Below are 19,850 nucleotides of genomic sequence, written 5' to 3' on the forward strand. Positions count from 1 at the left end.
ATTCAAGGGAAAGTGGAGGATTTCCAACATGTAGAAAAAGGGTGGAATTGCACAAGGCAAGTATCATTTTAGTAGAAATGATAATATAGACAACTCTCAAGTTTATCAACAGTGTGGATGTAAGAATCATTGTACAAACAAATACCAGATTACATAACTTTGGGTGTATTTGTATCTCAAATATATTGGGAAAACCAATCAAGTTAAAGGGGATAAGCTTGAAGCTCACTTCAATGCACAATTAGAAGACACTCTGCCACCGAACTATTCTTAAACCATTCATCTGATGGAGAACAATGATTTGGTCCGATAGAAGTAAGATATCCTCAATGTACATGACATGCTTGCAGATTTTATTTCTCAAGATATGTTGGGAGACCGCTATTAGTCTTCTAATCTTCCCCCAAATGTCATATGCCTACAATTATCCTACATGATATTGTATATCACTATATATAATAGTGTCTCTCAAGACATGATAATAAAAAAATCAGCACTATATATATAGACATTTTATGGAAAGCAATCAGATGGAAGAAATTTGTTTAGTGGGAAGCTGCACCAATAGCAATTTTTTGGGAGCAAACATATTTCTATACTCTGAAATATGGAAAAACTATGATCATCACTGAATGCAATATGCTAATTGTGGATTTTGATCGAGCCACAATTATTCTCCCTATGGGTACATACTTAGTGATCATGGATACACTCTTGTATCCTGATTTAACTCATGCATTACTCAGTTATAAAGACATTAGTTTAATTGGTTTTCATATGCCAAACTGAGAATAGTGATGAATATTTATTTCTCACCAAATCCAACAAATATTCCAAGCAAATGCTTGAGAAAATTTCTTCTGTATCATCTTGATTGTATCATACATACATCAATCCCATAGCACATGTTGCATATACATTCATTTTTCTACATCTTGATAAATTCAAGATTTGGCATTCTTGCCTTAGCCATCCTAGTTTAGGGATGATGATGAAAAATTATTATCAATTCTATTGGTGACGACATAAATGTTGCAAAATTTCCAAAATCATCATATTTGGGACCCTCTTGTGCCATTTGGAAATCAATTTTGGCCCCCTCTTACCTTAGAGTTAAACATGAGCAACTTAATTTTCTTGACCATATTCAAGGAGATATATGTGGTCCCATTCAACCATTATCTAGACTATTTACAATATGGTGCCCTACGAAATATCTACAAAATGGTTTCATGTGTATCTATGCTTCACGAGGAACCATGTTTTTACCAAATTAATTGTTCCAATTATCAGTTAAGAGCAAAATATCATGGACGCAATGTAAACTCCATTCAAACGGATACTGCAGTGAAATTGGCTTCACAGGCATTCAATACCTCCTGTATGGCTCTAGGTAACAATCCAGAGCATTATGTACCTTATGTCGATACTAAAAATGGTCGCTGAATCTCGTATCAAGAGAGTTAAATTAATTGCATGATCACTCCTAATAGAATTGAAATTTACCAACTTCTTGTTGGAATCATGCGTTATTTACGCTAGGGATTTGATCCAAATCCGACCAACTGCATATCATGCAGTTTCCCCATTGCAATCAGTACATGAAAATCAATTAAGTATTTCCCATATGCAAATATTCGGTTACGTTATCTACGTATCGATATCACCACCGCAGCATACATTAATAGGCCCCCACAATAAATTAGGGATCTAAGTGAGGTATAAATTTCCGGTAATAATATAATACCTCGAACTCCTAACAGGAGAATTAGATACAACTTGATACACTGATTATATTTTTGATAAGGACAATTATTTCGGTATTAGGGAGAGATATGTACCACAAAGAATGCCTTCAATCCTTATATCCACGTACTAAGGAATCTGAACAAGAAGTTTAGAGAATTATAAATTTGCAATACTTTGCCAATTGCGTGTACTGATCACAAAGGTGTCACTAATGCATGTGGTCAATGCACCAGAAAGAGTGAAGATACCTTATAAAACCACTCATCTCACAGATGAAAGTAAGAGAGGGAGAAATTTTAGCACAAATAATGCTTATCAAGCAACCGCATAAGCAAACGAAGATAACGTAATTTGAGATGATATTTGTGGGGCAAAAGGTTGAAAAGAAGATGGGGACATGGCAATGCATGCACCTCTCATATGGGGGAAAAACAATCTTAATTGAGTCATGTTTGAGTTCTATCCCTAACTATATGATGTGGGTGTACCTTTTGCCAAAAATTGTGCATAAAAAGATGGAGTCTGCGAGATCAAATTTCTTCTGGTATGGGCAGAGACAGAAGAAGAGATATCATATGATCAAGTGGGTTTAAACCTTGTTGATACTAGCATCCTAAGCCAAAAGATTTTAGGGGTTTGAACCATCCTGAGCCGCTTGTTTAGTTCACTCTAACTGCTCATTGATATCGTTGCGGTTGGTATTTTCTGCCAACTGCTCATGGCAGTTGTCATGTCCATTTCCGAATGGATGTCACTCCAACGAAGAGACACCAATTCACCCTATATATAGGTAAACAAAATCAATAAGAAATAACACTAATTAGATTCTATTCTCTAAGTTCAATCTTCCTATTTCTCTCTACTTCAACAACTCTCGTAGCTCAATGCTGGCCCAGACTTTGCATGTGGACAGCCACGAGTCGCAAAATGAGTTAAGAGTGCTTGGCAACGTACGGCCTCACAGGAGCAGGACAATTAAAAGGGAGCGTTTATCAATGACTGAGTTGATGATCACAAGCAAAGCAAACGTTGCGTGGCGGTGGATGGCATGGTGGGCCCCTGGCCAATGAACGCTGCTTGAGTAGAAGCCTGGCTCTGGGCCCACAGGAAGCGGGTGCGCCAGGCAACAACAGCAAAGCCGACACGTGTCTCGAGGTGGCCCGCCGAGGCTGCACGAGCCTTTAGTCTGATAGGCAACTGCCTAGTAGACATATGTAGGGTATGACCATGTAATATGTTAAGGTATTTGGTTTTAGGTCAGGTTAAATAAAATGGTCACTTAAAAAGAATATTTTTATCAGATGTTGGATAAATTTATCTATAAAAAAGTATTGAACGGAGCCATCCATATTTTAGATGAGTTTTATTTCTACTGATGTGGTATATTCTGTTTGGTTAGAGTAAATACGGTTTTTTATTAGCACACTTTAAATGATGTTATCTCATAAATCATTTATCTAATTTGAGATTCGATTGTACCATTATATGCATTACAATTAAATCAATAAATCAATATCTTGTATGCTTATATCTTAATGAAAAACTAAAAATATGCATGACAAGCGGGTCCTATAAAATTTTGGCTGACCATATCCAATTTATATATGTCCAATCAAATAAGAAATTAGACTATCCTATCCATACTATCAAATAAGAAATTACAATAAAATATGAATGACTATATCCCATCCTCAACCAAACGCACCTTTATTCTCGTGTTTGGCTTAGGGATAGAAATCCTACCCGTGGATACCATGCTCGACAGGTGCGGGCACGAGTCTAGCACTCCGCCATGTGCACGACGAGTCACGTACCCGTGAAGTCACGGATTGGGCCCGTGTGTGATAGTCCACCCACGGTATACCCGTGACATTGGACACCAAACTCTAGCCTAGGCTGACCCAAACTCTAGCTCAGCCCAATTAAGGTGTAACCCAGCCAGTGAGCCAACCCCACTGTGCACTCACACCCCACTACTCCAACCTCCAACGCCTAGTCGTCGCCCTCACCCCCCAGCGCCCACCCGCAACCCCGCCTCAGGCCCGCGCCGCGCCTCCGCATCCCACATGCCCCTAGGCCCACCTCACACCATCCTCGACCACCTCCTCCTGCAGACTGTCGCACCAAGGCAGCAGTGGCTGCTGTCCACGGCCTAGTCGCTCGGCACTCGACGATGCAAACTCGTGGCTTAAGGACGCTTAGCATTCAGGCGCTCGGCACTCGGCGATTTAGTTGTGGCACCAAAGTCTTTATGGTGATTTTTGACTCAAAAGCTATCGAAGGTCGGTGTCCACGTGCACTTGACCACGCGCTCAGCGTTCGTGGCGCCATCACTGGCTACGGAGGCGAATAAGGGCATGTTTGTTTCAGCTGGAGATTGTGAAAAATAGCTTTTGGATTGTGGATTATGAAAAGCAAGATTGTGAAAAGCTAGAGGACCAAAAGCTAAGAGCTGTTTGGCGATCTGGATTGTGTAAAGTTAAAGGTCAGGTTGGGCCCACTTGTCATCAGCTCCCTCCACTCTCTCTCTCCCTTAGCTCTCTTTCCCCATTCCACTCTTTGATGTTTGGAAGCCACCTCCCCGCACTTCGTCGGTGGTGAGTGGAGTCGTTGGAGGGGCAGCCATAGGGCACGGTGTCAGCTGCGCCCACACCGGCAACGAGCACGACTACTTCCGCGTGGCGTAGCTCGGGGACCTCGACGCCCTGGGTGTGCTCCTCGTCGACGACCCTTCCCTTGCCCACCGCGCCACTCTCTACGACCACCTCTCCACCCTCCACATCACTGTCGCCAATGGCCGCCTCAATGTAGCCCCTTCCCAGCCGCAGACACCATGGACACACTGAATCGGCACAAGTAGGTGATGGATCCCATCAAATTGACACCTTTTGTGGCTGGCGTCAAGCACCTGCAATCTGGAGAGGGAACCGAGTGCCTGCGCATGCGCGCCGGTGAAGGCGTTGTGGGTGACGTCGAGCGCCTGCGGCGCGTGAAGTTGCCGACGTTGTTGGGGAGCATGCCACAGATGGCATTGTCGGAGAGGTTGAGTGCAAGAAGCGATGCTCCGATCTCTCATAGGTCATTGGGTAGCGCATTGAGGCAGTTGCACTGAGCTTGAGGAGCTGCAGCTGCTCGAGCTTGTCGATGGAGTCCTCCGGGATGGCGCCTGACAGGTCCATCCCAGCAGCCGCGAACACCATCACCCACTCCTCGTCGTCGAGAAGAGGATTCCGGAGGGGAGGAAGAGGAGGCCGCTCTCTCTCTCTCTTCAGTGGTAGCGAGCCGACGGGGAGGCGACTGTGGGTCGATGGAGAGAGAGACAAGTTAGGGAGAGCGACAAGCAAAAAAACGGGTTGTTATAATATTGTAATGACATTGGTGGGTAAATCCCATCAAACTTCGATGGGTATTTTTGTCTTTTTACAAAGCAAAAACTGAGGGAAGCTGCTCTCCACCAGATTGTGGGATTGTGACAATCCAGCAAGCAGATTGTGGAATCTAGACTCCAGAAGCTGCTTGTTTGTTTCCACTTCAGCTTTTAAAAACTGCTTTCCATAATCTATAGTGGAAACAAACAAGCCCTAAGTCAGCTGCCCAGGAGGAGGAGGAGTCCGTGTCTAATGCGCGATGTGAGGTGAGGCGTCCGTGCTTTTTGTCGCTTGCTCGCTCGCTTGGGTTTGTGTCTCGCTGCAATGTGCTTGAGGCCGACACGTGGCGGCGGGATTTGGACACACATTGATGGGACCTTTGTGTGTGGAAGCCATGAAAAAATCAACTTTTTTCTTGGGATGGGGGTCTATTGAATTTGCGGTGATTCGCGAGAAGCTTGAGTCTTTCTGGTGATTTTTGACTTAGAAGCTTGTGTCTTAAGTGTAGGGATCGGTGACATCCTAAGAGGGGGAGGTGAATTAGGACACTTAGAACTATTTCGGCTCCAAAAACAACACAAGATAAACCTATATCAATTTCTATCTAAATGTGCTCTACATTTATTTAGTGTGTCTACTCTACTGATCAAAGCGCTTATGTCGATGTAAGAATATAGGGGTCCCCCACCGGGATGGCCTGCAACGGTCAGTTTTGGGCAGTATCCACTTTCGTTTTTTGGCCCATGACCCCCGTGCCACCAGTCGACGCCAGCGCGACCACGGCCATGGCCTTTGGGGGATTCCCCGCGACCAGTCCTTACTGGTCACGGGGCAGGTACTCGTCTAGGCCAGTCAAACCTCATTTAATGCCGCTACTCACGCCATTTTCCTTCCCAAGGTAGTTCACTCCAGCTGAGGCGGCATGGTCGGCGCAGAGTTACCGTATCCCGTCCCGCAAACATTAATTGTTGCGAGACGGGCTTGCAGACATGACATGGGGCGCAACAGGCGCGTGTGGGAAACCTGCAACAGGACATGCCAGGCCGGGCGCTTCGGGTGCAGCAAACGGGGGTGCAGCCGATGGACGGGACGGGCGCCGCAGGGACCCAGGGTAGACACAGTGCATGTATACTTGTAATGATTATTTATATCAATTCTCTAGGTAGGCATGAGTTTTTTTGTTGGGCCCACATGTAAAACTTCTACCCCCTGGAATATAAAGGGGATATCTTCTGTAAACGGGGAGGATGGAGAAGAATACACAGGATATAGGGCTATTACCCCACGGGGGGTCTGAACATGGATAACTCTGGTATTCTTGAGCAACAAACACACACACATTCCACAGGCACACCTGGAACGCCGATCACGCACTCACTGTCCAGCATACCCTGGAATCTCTTTCTCTGGTTCAATTTTGTTTTTCCAATTAGTAATAGCATTGCGGAGTATGAGGGCCTCTTTTCTGAAACGCGAGCAGCACCTGCATGGAGGGAGTAACACCTACTTGATGAGGGACTCGCTATTGGGTGTGACCCTAGCATTGAAGGGTTTTCTAGGCTCGGACCAGACGATGGCGACATACCACTTCGAAGTAAGAAAACTATAATGATGCGCCATCGACCAGGAAGTCACGCTTGTCCCTCGCAAGTACTACTTCCTTGGTCGATGTGCTAGTCTGTGTGGGCTCTTCTTGCAAACCCACCCCGGTCAGGATCTTTGGGAAAAAGATTCACACGACCACCAACCGCGATCTCGGGCCAACGTGGAAGGGATGCTCCGCTGGGAAACGGAACACCAGAGGCAATGCTTCCCTCGATGTTGTCGACCTCGGGTGGCCATCATGTTGTCGCCCTGCTCGATTTAGGTACGGCCTGGGTGGATCAGATCTTGGACTACATTCAGAATCAAGCAGCCCCTGACAACGATGTGTCAGCAGAAAGGGTTACGTGGGCAGACCGCGAGAATCCTCCTTGGTAGAGGGACGCCTCTGCCACCAAGGGAGCAATGACTCTTTACCAAAATACATCGTTCAGGATGGGGGGAGCACAACATTCCATACCATCCTTGGAGGCATACATGGAGGCTGAACCTCACACCGCCCTTCAGGATGCTTACGAGGAGGTGAAATGGTGTGAGTCGTGCCAGTACCACAACCAAAATGCCAACCTACCAACCCAGGCACTACAAACCATACCACCCTCTCGGCCTTTCGCTGTCTGGGGGCTCGACATCGTGGGACCGTTCCCTAAAGCCCCAGGTAGTTTTAAATTCCTACGCGTAGCAATTGACAAGTCCACAAAGTGAATCAAACCCGAGCCCGTTAGGGAGATCACCGCCATAGTAGCGATTAAGGTCCATGCGAGTGTTGGTAGTACGGCTTGGCAGTCCATGTCACATAAATATGAACAACAGAACTCGATTCGCCAGTTGGGAATCGCACGCTGGTCGCCTTGAACGGCCAGTCATCTGGGCCAAACCAAGTGGCCGGGTGAGGACGAAGATAAAAACTCAGGTGAAGAGTTCCGCGAACGTGCTCTAAGGCTCAAGCAGCCTGGTCCCAACAAGGCCTCAGGCATCGTCGCGACCACTAGGCGTGGGAAGGGCACTGGTCATGGGAGGCCTCGACCTGGGTTCAGTCCAAGACTGGGCAGGTTGTAATAGGCTCCTCGCTGGGAGGGAGGGGTGCTCCAAAGCGACCTACAGTTCCCCGGCCTGACGGGGTCAGGTTAGCCAGGGTGGTCAGCCATAAATTACACAACTCAGGAAACGCCGGTCCTATGTATGAGGCTGCTCAGCAATGAGCCTGTTTTTCTATATTGCAGGACCTTTCGGGCGAGCGTGGACATGAGTTGTTAGTGTTTCAAATCCAAGAAACCAAGCTTTCTATGTTGCAGGACTTCATGGACAAACGCGATCTCCCACCAAATTGTAAGCATTTCTGTTTCAAGAACTTGATCGCTTGGTCGGCAGTTTCTTCCGCTGACCTAACAGTCGGGGGCTAGAACTATTAGGATATGTAATTTGTTTTCTTGCAGCCAGGTCTGTTTAGCCCACTCGCTCATATTGATGGGATGAGATCCAAAATTGACCGCTCGCACGCTGCTAGGGGGATGGCGCCTGAGGATTAACCACCACAATGCCACAATCCCTAGCTCGAGTTGAGCGCTGGTCACCATTGAAAGGCTTGTCAGGCAAAAGGTCATCCTTAGTGCCGGGACCTAGCTAGTGAGCAATTCGATGCAATCCTCCCTAGACATTATGAGCACTCCTAGGCTGCTCACCGCCCAAGCACAGAAAAAATCCACATAAAGATAAGTATCCTTCATTACAAAACGACCACTCGAATGAGACCCGGGGATTGGCTCTAGACGACCTCGAGACAATACTTCTAGGACACAAAGATACCCCCAAGTGGGTCGAACTGGACGATCCAAAGGTAGGAACAAACATCATACAAAAATGAGTCAGCACCGGCGTCGAGCTCCTTCGTGGTCATACGAGTGCATTCAAAACCGGCACCGACTACCGGCAAGAGGTCCAGGTCTGGGAAGTGGTCACGGACGCAAGCAAGGGCAAGGCAGGTGTCGGAGACCTCGACCTAAAAAAGGTGGTCACCGATAGCCTTGTCAATCCTCTACTCGAGGCCACCTGCCTTCTCGAAGGCCGCCAGAAACCACTCAATGTGACCAGTCACGATGTTCCCAGGTGTCAGACAAACCTAAACACCGGCGGACCGAAGCAAGGAGTTGAAGGGGGTAAAGGATTGACTAAGATGGTCATAGAATATCACTCGTCACTCGCCGCTCGTTGCTCTCCTTGCTCGGCTGCTCTAGGTCTTTCTACGCCGCCGACAGATCCTCTTGACAATGGCGAATGCGGTCGTAGAATTCCTCTCTCTATAGGACGCTTTCCCTGGTCACCCGCTCTAGATCCCTCTGCACCGCGTGTAGCTCCTCCCTGCAGGCTGTCACACCCGGTTTTAAGTCCAAAACCAGATGTAAACTATATGTATGCCAGGATCAGTTATTCATACATATAGCGACTTCATTAGTGTAACAGACATAGTGCTTCTTATTACAACGCTAAATTATTACAAAATGACCACACACGGGTCTAAAGAAAAGAACATCACAGCGGAAAAAGGAACGGCGCAGCTCCAAGCCAACAGGCAGCCGACCGAGAGTTCCACAAGCCTAGAACTCGGCATCATCCTCGGAGAAGTCGTCCTCAGGAAATTCTTCAAAGGTTTCACCTTCTGAAACAGCAAGCGTGAGTATTTCCAATACTCAACAAGTGGGGAAAAAATGAATTTGATATGGTGGCTTGAAACAAGGTTTCCTATTCTAGGATTTCATTTGCATAAAAGCCGATTTTTAGCCCTGAACTATGGAAAACAAATTTTTATTTTAACTGGGAAAAGATGTACCAAAGATTTTCTTTATCCTCTGGGAATTCAACCCAATTCCCAAACCGAGAAAAACAACCACCCGACTAATCATGTGAGGGTCCATGCTGCTCATAACCGTGAGCACGGCTGAATATTTAGTTTGACACTCTGCAGAGTGTGCACACTTTACCCACGAGTCGTGATCTTCTCTGTTGCCGGCACCTGATGGTACCTTACACACTTCCGGGGTGTGCGCCAAGAGATCACTACGAGGCTTTTCCAAAGAGCCTCTCAGTATGCACTTTGCCCACTGAGGTTTCACCTCCGTACATAAGTGGAGTAACCCTCCACCCTAGAAGCCCCCTCTTTTGCCGGGTAGAATTGGAAATAACCCTTCCTTTTCTACACATCCGATTGGCTCATGCAACACTGGGAGAACATCTAGTTACTAGGCCAAGCCGTACCATATTGGTCTCGTGGTTGCTCTGTTTGTCATGGATGTTCGCTCCATGAACCGGTCCTTAAAATGGTCTGGGCAAGACCTCCAATAACCCCATAAGGGCATACTACCAAACAACCAACCATGCTGGAAAAAGTAGCCCTTTCTTACCCAAAACCCCAATTATCTTTGTTGTTAACTCCCTTAACAACATTAGTTTCTATGATATTCTTCCTATATCAATTTTTAGTTCATAACACAAGATTCATCACCTACACGCTACATGTTCATCTAAAGCATGGCTAAGCATAAACATGATGATCTTGTATGGATAAATATCTATATCTAACACTAGTATTTGCTATACTACCCATTTTTGTAAAACAGCATGCATATTTGACAAAGACTAGCTTTATGTAAAAACTGGGTTTGCAACATGGTCAAGACACTTGCCTTCGTCGAAGTGTTGCACAGGTCCTTCAAAATCTTCCTCTTGAAAGTTGCCGAACTCCTGGACTGAATCGTCTACACGAGCACACAATCTAACATAAGAACAGTACACCAAACATTCCTAAAACTAGATGAAAACCCTATAAACAGATTCTACGCGACGCTACAATCGTTTGAGCGTGAAAATCGCCTAAATCGGAGCTACGAACAAAAAGTTGTGATTATTTGAAGTTCCAGGGGTGTTTATGCATAATTTCCTTATCAGAGAAAATCCAAATTGTTTTTATACTGGAAATTGGATTTATGACATCATAATAAATATTGGTTTATTCTTCTATTAGAAAGGAAATGGAATAGGTTCATGAGCCCATGGACCAGGGTCGGTTGGCCGGTCCATGAGTCCACGGTGGACCGAAGTTCAAATAATGAAGAGGTTTTAATCCTGGCCGTAGAAGGGAGATCGATGGCTGAGGTTGTTCTGGGTTCGGTACAGTGGCGCGAACGGCGGCGGGGTAGCCGGCGGGTGGCCGAAGTTGGCCGGATCGGGGTTTCGGCGGCCAGGCTGCTTCGACGAGCGGCGGAAGGGAGAGAGGGGAGCCCGGCGAACTCACCTCGAGCTAAAGGGTGGCCGGAGGGGCGTCGGGGTGATCGGGCGACGACGAGGGCGGCGACGGCGGTCGGTGCGGCGGTGGGGATGGCTCTCCGGTGGCTAAACGGCGATGACGACCCACGGGATTGGCTCCGGAGGCACCTGCGGGTCCAAAGGAGCGGTTAGCTCGGCTGGAGACAGTGTGCACACGAAGAACGACGGCGGCGGCGCATCTCACCGGAGCCGAAGAAGAAAAGGGTGGCGACGGCGTTCCGAGCGGAAAAGCGAGGCGTGAGCGAGCGTGTGGTGTGCGGACTCTTGCCGGGAAGGTAGAGAGTGGCTTAAATAGGGGAGATGGTGGCCGGAGTGGCCGGAATTTGAAGGGGAAAGGAGCGGCGGTCATGGCCTTGATGGCCGGCGCTTTCTACTCTGAGTTGAGCACTAAAACGGCTTTAAATGGAGGGGAAAGGAAGGGGGAGGGGCACGTGCACGCGGCGGAGGTGATTCGGGGCGGGGAGATGAACGAGGAGGCCGTAAATGAAATCGGCGGCGGCGGTGTTTAAGAAGGGAGGCGGGCGGACGGAGGAAGAAGAAGGAGAGCCGTCGGCTTCGAGGCTCGGCGCGCGGCTTCGGCTCGGGGCTCAGCGGGTCCACACGGTAGCGAGAGCGGGGCGCCGGCTCAGAACTCCAGCAGGCCGGCTCGGCCTGTGGGCCGGCACGGGGAAAGGGAGGTCGGCGGCCCACGCGGAGGGAAGGAAAAAAGGGGGTTTGGGCCGAGGGAGAAGGAGGATTTCGGCCCGAGAGTATTTTCATAATTTCCAAAACTTTTTACATTAGAATTTCCATCAAATTTCAAAAGAGGTTTTAAAGCGGCGAATTCTAGCGAAATTTTGCAAACTTTTTCCACCCAATAAAACCTTATTGCATCTACAACGGCATGAATGCATTCAAACAATTATCCTAGGCCAAGTTAATTTTAGAAATTAATTTCCTATTGAGCTAAGTTGTAACACCTGAGTTAATTCTAGGAAAATTTTAAATTATTGCAAATATTGAAATTTGGGTGTTACATAGGCTGGTCAAGAAACAGGTCGTAAGCCACATGGGAGTCAGCTAGTCGAGCCTTGCATGGGTAACCTGGGACCAGCACATGGCTCAAGTAGTCAGAATAACACACCTTGAAGATCTCTTGGCGTACTCGCTCGCTAGACCACAAGCCCTAGCTCAAGTTCGGCCACCGCCTCCAAAATACGCCAGTCGACAGAATCGTCAGGAGGATTGATCGGGGGTTCGGTGAGGGCTTGGAGGCTGGTCAGCGTAAGTGGGGACTCGATACGGGCGGATGGTTCGGACACTCCAGGAACTCTACGACCATAACAACATAAACTCATCAGAGGACAAAAAGCGGGAGGCTTCATTCGAATATATTACAAAACAAAAGTTACAATCAAATTTTTTACTCCTCGATGGCCTCCACCCGAAAGACAGAAGTCACATAGTCCATCGCTCCTTGACACTCCTGCTGCAGCCTCTCATCAGCTTCGGGTCCAGTGACCACAACTCCCTCCCGGATATGGTCCAGGTTGAAGTTGGGGTCACGACTGTGGTACAATCGGAAAATGTACTCCGCAGTCGACCTCACCGCATGTGCCATGTCAGGACCTTGATGGCGTAGGCCCAGGCCCGGGCTGTGCGGTTGCCCTTCGGCTCGGTAGCTCCCAGCCTGAGGCTCCCCAAGGGATCCGCCTGTGCCTTGAAGGCTTCCTGGAGAATGCTGAGGGTAGTGCATTTGTCCTCCTTGAGATGGGAGTGCTCGACCGAAAGCGCGGAGTGATCGGCGGAAAATGAAGCCTTCTCCCGCTGGAGTTTGCCACACCTTTGCTATATCAAGAGCCTGTCCTCCCTTTCTTGGGCCAACTGTTTCTCCAGCTCAGCACACCTGCTGACCACCACTTCCTTCTCTTCGACCAGTCTATGAACAGAAGCGGGGATATGGCTAACCAGAGCGAGCAAGTCGGGGGTCGGCATGGACTCCTCAGCCGGCACCACGGGGACCAGAACCACCGTCGAGGCTCCAGAGAGCAAAGCCAGAGCTGGCAGAGGCACTGGGACATCCTGCGGGGGCGCCGTCGGAGGAGTCGTGACGGGAGCGTAGGGGCTGCCACGGGCCTGCGGCAAACAACAAAGTTACTGAATTAGGAAGGAAAGGAAATTCAAGGCATTTAAACCTACCTAAAGAAACTTACCGTGGCGGTAGGGAGCTAAGCACAAGTATGGTCCTCATGAAGCCACCGGACCAACCGGTCAGGGAAGACAACCCCATTAGGGGTCCGCCAGTACTCGGGGTCCTACGAGCACATTTGGACGCCTCCGTGGTGGATGAGTCCTCCGTCGGCCTCTTCCCACACTGGGCAGATGCTTGGTCCACGACAGTCTGGTCGCGAGGTCTCTGGTCGGACCTAGCCTGTTAGGGTCTGGTCGCGGGGCGCTGGGTCATGGCGGGTCTGGTTGGGGCACTGCGGGTCGGCCTCCTGCTGACCAGCACCGCTCATAGAGCTGCTACCCGCAATCGCCGCCTGACCCCAAGTAGACTAGTCGCCTCCCCAACCTAACGGGTTGGTGTCGCGTCTAGGTCGGTGGGTGTTTGGGGTAGCGATAGGCGACGGCGAGGGCTGGTGGCACTCACAATCAATCTCCCAGAAGGCCTCCTCGACCTCGTCGATTATAGGCTGTAAGACATCTACCACGGGGAGACGCTGGAAATAACTCGAGCCATGAGACCATGACCAAGGGAAAGGCTCGAGCAGGAAATTTAGGAAAAATGCTAAACATACCAGTCTCACCCAAGCCCTCTCTGATGAGGGGTGCTCACACAGGGGGACACACGGAGGGCCACCCTTCCTGGCGGCCGCCGCCAGGAGCGACCTGACCCGAAAGTCGATCACCTCGTTAGGAAGATCTGATCAAAGGGAATAAGACACCGCTCGGCCAACACATAGTGAGAGGGGGATTACTGTGATTTTATCTGCGAAGCTCTCCCGGGTGTCATCATCACTCCCGGTGTAAAGATATGCCGGGTGTGCTCTCCGTCGTAAGGGACATAGCCGGCGCTTGAAGAAGTCGTGGACAACGTCCGACCCCAACAGGCCAGCTTCCGCAAGTGTCTTGATCAGGTCAGCAAGGGATAGCAGTTCGACGGCTGGCATGGGGGAGCTCCCCCAACTCTGGCACACGAAGGTTGTCCAAGGAGTCATCGGTTGTGAGGTAGAACCACTCATCCCTCTAGCCCAACCATGATGATTTGAGATTCATTTCTAGATAGGAGCTCGTGACACCATCACGGAGATGAAAGCCGCAGCTCCCAGTGGTCAGCCCAGGCTGCATCCTGGCCATATAGAAAAACCAGAAGAGATTAAGGCACAGCTCGATCCCATAAAGTTTTCACACATATGAGCAAAGATGCTCAACATGATGATGGAGTTCGGGTTGAGGTGGAGGTGGTAGATGTCGTAGAATGAGATGACGGTGGTGAAGAACTCGAAAAAGGAGGGGGGAGACCTACCAGGAAGAACGAGGCAAAGAATACGATCTCCCCCTAGCGGGAAGTAGGGACCTCCCCCCAGGGTGATATCCCAAAGACAGGCAACACAGAAGCAGGCGATTCTCATACATCTGCTTCAGCTTCGCGATGGTGCACTTGGACTTGGGGAAGTTAGGCTCCTTTCCGGTGTGCGACACCATGGGAGCTCAATGGTGGTTTTCGCAAAAAAGATGGGATGAGGTTGGGGGCGATGGGCTTTGGCGCAGAGGCTTTGAGTGCGAAGGGCTTTTCGGGGGTTCTGCCTTTCGATTTATAAGATCGACTCGATCCCACCGCCTCGAATTCTGAGGGCCGTCTGGGGAACCGAAATTCCCTCAAAATCCTACGACCGTCAAGGTTTCTCTCCCCCATGATACTCTCCCTCGCACACACCCTCCTTTTTTCTCTCCCCCACAATCTCTCTCTCTAGATGGTTAACCTCCCCTTGGGGTGTAGTTTCCTAAGCCAGAAATGATGGTAGACCATGTCACCGACCACTCCCTAGGCAAAGCTCTTGTTCACCCATGGCCCAAGTGGTACGACTGGGCCCGACCACGACATTACAAAAAACAGCTTAGATCATCACATCCGCGAGGGATCTTGGGGGCTACTGTCGATGTAAAGAATATATGAGTCCCCCACCGAGATGGCCTGCAACGGTCAGTTTTGGATAGTATCCACTTTCGTTCTTTAGCCCATGACCCCCTCACGACCAGTCGATGCCAGCGCGACCACGGCCATGGCCTTCACAGGATTCCCCCAACCAGTCCTTACTGGTCGCGGGGCATGTACTCATCTAAGATAGTCAAACCTCATTTAATGCCGCTACTCAAGCCGTTTTCCTTCCCCATACAGTTCATTCCGGCTGAGGTGGCATGGTCGGCGCAGAGTTACCGTATCCTGTCTCGCAAAAATTAATTGTTGCGGGATGGGCTCGTAGACGTGACAGGGGGCGCAATAGGCGCGCGTGGGAAACCTACGACAGGATAGGGTAGGCCGGGCGCTTCGGGCGCGACAAACGGGGGTGCAGCCAATGGACGGGACGAGCGTCGCAGGGACCCAGGGCAAGCACATTGCATGTATACTTGTAATGATTATTTATATCAATTCTCTAGGCAGGCATGGGTCTTTTTGTTGGGCTCACCTGTAAGACTTCTACCCCTTGGAATATAAAGGGGATATCTTCTGTAAACATGGAGGATGGAGAAGAATACACAGGATGTAGGACTATTACCTCATAGGGGGCCTGAACCTGGATAACTCTGGTGTTCTTGAGCAACAAACACACACACATTCCACAGGTACACCTGGAATGCCGATCACACACTCATTATCCAGCATACCCTGGAATCATTGTCAGGGATTTACCGTCGGCAGCTTGCGACCTATCTAAGAAGGTAAATTGCAAATAAGTAAATGCAAAAATGTAAATAAGGTAGAGAGAGCAAAATCGGCACAAGGATTTTTTCCTGTGGTATCAATGGCATGAATACCACCTCTAGTCCATGTTAGAGCTCCACAAAGGATATGTTCTCGATCAACACCCGGTCATGACTTTTGAACCACCGAGTCACAAAGACAAGGCCTCCACCCGGATGAGCCACCAAGGCAAGGTCTCACCACTAGTCTCTCCTCCGGTTCCTTGTCGTCGTGATCACTTCGGAGCTTGGGCCACCAAGGCAAGGGTCTTCGCGTCCCTGTACAAGCTTCTCGTCACCGCTCCACACCAAGTCGGAGGGTCAACAAGCTTGAGCAACTCTGTCTCCAGTTGCTGGCGAGTCACCAAGACTCCAAGGCGCTGACGTACCAAGAAGTACAAGCTTAGATCACTACTTGATCCAATCTCTAGGCAGCAATCACCTAGCAATATACTCTCTAGGCCTATAAGCACTAATCACTCTCTAATTTTGTGCTTAATTTGCCTTGGATGATCACTTTAAGCACTTTGGTGGCTTGGATGTCTTTTCAAGTGTATAGGAACTTTTCTGAACTCCAGCTGCACGCCACCCCTTCAAATGATTGAGTGAAGGGGTATTTATAGCCTCAAACCCGCGCACTAGCCGTTAACCCAACAGCTCTGAAAAGCTGTTAACATCGGATGATCCGGTGAGAACAGTAGTACTAACACTGGATCATCCAATGAGTACACTCTCACAAATTAGCCGTTGGAACCCCTTCAAACCACTATGAACACTGGACACTCTGGTGTATACTGCAACATCATCACCGGACATTCCGGTGAGTTTACCTTAGCCATCCGAGCCAACATCTTCTCTGTGTAAATTGCTCTGATGCTTATCAACTCATCACCGGACTATCCGTGAGCAATCCTCATCCATCCGAGCCAAATGCATCCCTCTCTGGAAAATATGCTCCAGTGTACACATGACTTCATCACCGGACCATCCGATGGCTTGAGCTTCGCCTGCCTCTTTGTACTGTTCATTATCCGTTGTACTCTTGCTTCATCACCGGACTATCTGATGCCTTCAACATCTTCTGCCTAGAACCAAATGCTCTGGTGTGTATTGCTTGTTGAACACTGGATCATCTGGTCAGTTGATCTTCAACTTCAACTCTTGAAACTGCCTTTGCTGGAATTGCTCCAATGCTTCTGCCCATTTGACACTGGACCATCCGGTGAGGCAAAATTGCCTCTGTCTGTAAGCATTGTTCATTGTCCGGTGTGTGCAACACATTCAACACCGGACTATTCGGTGAGAACAAAACTCCTGGGACTTCTACAATTTAACCAAACTTTGTCCTGGCTTCGATGGCTTCTTCATGTATTGCATGAGACCTACTGACATATATTCTTGGCAAACATGTTAGTCTCATTGACTATGTTATCATTAATCACCAAAATCATAAATATGACCTAGTATGGCCATTTTCCCTACACAAAGCCCAATCACGATGTCGTTTGGAATGACCAAATTCTTCGGTGCCATTGCATGTTCAAAGATTGGGTTGCTGGGTGTAGAGACCATCATATGGTGATGTTATGTGTTGTCTTTAAACTTTGAAGGATGTTCATTTGAGTGTGCATTCCTGTCCGTTGTTGTGAATTATGAATGCTGCTGTTGTTGTTGTGAATTGTCAATGCTACTGCTGACAAATATTCCATGGGTGATCCGTGGGGTATCAGGTACCCGACGGGCACAAGCATAGCACAGGTACAATATTGTGCCTGTCACCCTTTACAGGCATGGGTCGGGTAATCCAAATTAGATCTCAGATCAAACACGGTTTTGCTTCACCCGTATTCGATCCAATGCGTTGCCATCCATAGTTTAGCTGACACAATGATCAGTAGGAAGTAGCCCCACATGTCAAAGATACCATTCATTGGTGCACTTTGCACCCCGAGAGATTAGGATTTTCTGCATTTCACGCCCTGTAGCCCATGTGTGGCGAGATGTCTGCACCCTCCGATCAATGTGACTCGCACAAAGTAAGATAGAAAAACACAAAAATGATTGTATTATAGTACTGCATCGATAGGCTCCGTTAGTTTTACTCATAATATATTATAAGCATCAGCATTAATTGACTTAACAACAGCACTAATGGCTAAGAATAGTGGGTTCTCGAGCAAGGCAACGGAGGTCAACGTAACTGCTTAAGTTGACTTTTTGCCTCGGTGCATCACATCCTCAGCTCTTATCTATGTTCACTGTCCTTTCAACTGACACCACTCTTATTCTCATAAGTACCCACCACCTATTGAGTTCGAAAAGAGCATATAGGAGGTTGTTCGACATTCATGGGCGGTAGTGTTTTGTTTAGAGGACTTTACAGTGCACTATAATATCGGTTGGTGAGAGGTATAATAGATTTCATCTGATCATCTATTTGCTAAGGTAATTTAGTAATTATCTCATTAATCATCAAATAAGCCGCATGTACCCGTGACCTCCCACGACATCTCACTTTGCAATAGGAACAATCGAGCAGATTCGGCGGCTAGTGCCATGTCTGCGTCCACAGCTCTCGTGTCATCCTCCGCTCGTGGTTTGGGCGCTGCCACCGCACAACTACCCTAGATCCACCGCCATTGCTACCCAATCGATTTGGGACCGGCTAGCTCCTCCCATTGTCCCGGTGGCCACCGAGGCGTGGCCCTCGGCCCTCCGGCCTCCGCCCCCTCCTTGCCGACTACCGAGTACTCCGGGTCTGCAGCAGGCCACATAGAAGGAGTCAGCGCCCACCTCCATCGATCTACTCCTCATAGGCACACCAATAAAGGTAGTAGCATTTTAGGGAACATGCTGTTTTTCTTTGCATGAACATGTCTTCGAATATTTCATTTCCTGAGCATTTCTTTTATGGAGAATAAGTTGGCAAGCCTACCTGAACCATACCTCATGCCAATATCGTTTCATAGTCGATCAGGAGAAGCTAGAACTACTAAGCTTGAAAATGACTGTATCAAGAATGTATTTACTCCTTGTATTTATGGATATTTAATGGAAGCTCAATAAAGGGATATCACTAATATTTGAGGAGGGGGTTGAGCCGAGTTGGTTCCTAGAGCCCCCTCCCACGCCGGCGTCCCGGGTTCAAGCCCCGACGCTGGCACTGAAAGGGGCCTCTGTTCCCTTCTATTTGAAAAAAAAATATTTGTAAAGCTATGATGAACCACTCTATGCTCTTTATACATATATGCAACACAATATCTCTGTATCTGGATAATTGGTAACGTTGCCTTACATCTGATTCATCAGATTTTATGTATGAATATCTACTCAGCATTCTTTCATCAGTCCTTTTTTATCTCCCTGTGGCCACAAGAAAGGATATGTAAAATGCATTGAAATGCTCAGGAAATAACTTTGAATCTTCCGGTATCGTGCTAATAAGGTAACTTAAGTTACGAGGTGTGTACAGCTAACATGGTGTTTATTATTTAATGTTTTGTATTATGTGTGCCCTGTTACAGTTTGTGGTTATATCTTGCAATAACACCTATATGTGAAGTTAAAATGGACACCATTTTTCTAGGCCATTCACATAAGGAATCGTCTGAGAAAATAGAGCTATTTTCATAGGCAGTTCACATAAGGAACCGTATGTGAAAATTAATTTTCACAGACGGTACACAGCCGCATGGGGCCGCAGCCACTTTCTCATGCGGTTGGTCCTACGAACCGCCTGTATAAATGAAACATATGTGTCTTGAAAAATAGTTTTTGTTGTAGTGTTAATCCAGCCCTCTATTTGAGCAAGCACACAGTCCAACTTTTGCTGCTAACATATACTTCCCATTAGAAGTGCACTTGATA

Source organism: Phragmites australis, chromosome 13, assembly GCF_958298935.1.
Source record: "Phragmites australis chromosome 13, lpPhrAust1.1, whole genome shotgun sequence".
NCBI lineage: Eukaryota > Viridiplantae > Streptophyta > Magnoliopsida > Poales > Poaceae > Phragmites > Phragmites australis.